Below are 1,886 nucleotides of genomic sequence, written 5' to 3'. Positions count from 1 at the left end.
TTATGAACTTGCATCCCCAAAGCAATAGATGACATTTCCGCTTGCTGCTCACTTTTCCTCAACAACTGCTAGAATCTACACTCGCAAATTTCCTGGTGGTGCAATCAGGGAGGCACGGGCTTGCTAACTGGGAGGTCAGACATTCTAACCCGCTGGCTCTCTGCGGGACAGAGGGGAGGCGGCCTGCTGCCAGACAGACTGACAGCCTTATGAACCCCTAGGAGCCAGTCCACTCTCAGTGGCAGTGGGGTTTTCAGGGCCTCTCTTTGCCTGTCTAATGCCTAGAAGGTAAAACAATTGAGTAATGAGCACACAGCTGTTTGGCTTTATGTCCTTTTGTCACCTGTTAGGCAGGACAAAAGGAGTCTCCCGGTGCAATGGTTAAGCTCTCAGCTGCTAACTCTAAGGTTGACAGTTTGAACCTACTCAATTGACCTCACAGGAGTGAGAACTGGCCACCTGCTGCCTACAGATTATAGCCTAGAGCAGGGGCGTCAAACTCAATTAAAATGAGCAACTTTGACTTTGTGGTTTACTCTTCTTCAGTAGTTAAAGGGCTAACGAGGGAATTGTGTGTACCGTATTGCCTCGATCTCCCCTAAGCGCTATTTTCTCCATAACAATTTTTTTCCTATTTTTACTTTATTTCAGAGCATCGCGGGCCACAAAAAGTTACGTCTGCGGCCTGTGGGCCGCCAGTTTGACAGCCCCGCCTAGAAAATCCTCTGGGGCAGGTCGACGCTGTCACACGGGGCTGCGATGAGTTGAAATCAACTTCAGGGCGGGATAAACCAACGGTAAAGAAACATGGGCTTTGGAGCCAGAATGCCGTCCCCACGGACCTCACCACGTAGTAACCAGCAAATTAAATGTCTGCTTCTTTTTCGTCATGGGATAGTTCTGAAGACGAAGTAAATACAGGAAGGTAAAGTCCTCGGGACAGAGCCCGGCTCGTACTAAGGGTCCACCAAGTCTCCGCCGTTATCCGATTAAGGTCCGGCCTTCCAGGCCTTCGTGCACTTGGCCCCCTAGAAATAGAGGAAGCCCCGGGCCTGGGAAGTCTCTGCGGAAGTCGGCCAGGCCCTGGCCTCAGCGAGGCCTCTGCCCTTCTGTCTCCTCTTCACGTGGCATTTGCCACCTGCAGTTCCTGATTCCTCCGAGAGATGGGAACTTCCATCAGCACGTATCCTCGTCCACAGCAGTGGTCGTGGGCCGCGCTTTAGCGGGAGGAAATCTTTGTGGAACACTTCCCCCGCAGACCCACGGCTTTCAAAAGCTAGACTATGAATCATGGCCCAAGACGACGTGATGCCTTGGGATTATCGTGATGCACAGTGAAGATCCCATGGGAGGCCGACGTGGGACTGTCCTGGAGGAAGGTCAGCCGGATGGCACAGAGAGTCCAGGGTGGTTGGCGGCGAGACTTCATCTCAGGTACTTTGGATACATTCTTATCAAGAGGGTCTCGTCCCTGTAACAAGGGTGCTGAAGAAAGCAGATGGGAGCCAGCTGTCAGCCATTAAGTGGACTAGCCATTGCGAGAAAGACAGCTATGTGGGGAATGTTGTGTGATCTGGCTCAAAGGGTGACCAGGTTTAGGGCCTAAGACCCACCTGATGGCACTTAGTGGCAATCACACCCCCAACTTTTCTCGAACTGGAGAGCTTTGGAAAAGCAAGCTGTATCTTTCTCCATCCCACTGAGATCTTGCTCAAAGGCAGATAGAGCTATCTCTGAGTATGTTATCTGACATCACGGTGTTTGGTAAATATTTGCCATTTGTTTATTGATCTCTTGTTCTTTTTCGACTTCCCTGTTCTTGTCTTGTTCCCTTCCCACCCACGTGTGACTGGCCCAGAGTCCTCCCATTTGTGTGACAATGCCGG

Source organism: Echinops telfairi, unplaced genomic scaffold (assembly GCF_000313985.2).
Source record: "Echinops telfairi isolate 266 unplaced genomic scaffold, ASM31398v2 ScPeMD7_3533;HRSCAF=4204_0, whole genome shotgun sequence".
Lineage (NCBI taxonomy): Eukaryota > Metazoa > Chordata > Mammalia > Afrosoricida > Tenrecidae > Echinops > Echinops telfairi.
This window is presented reverse-complemented; position numbering follows the sequence as displayed.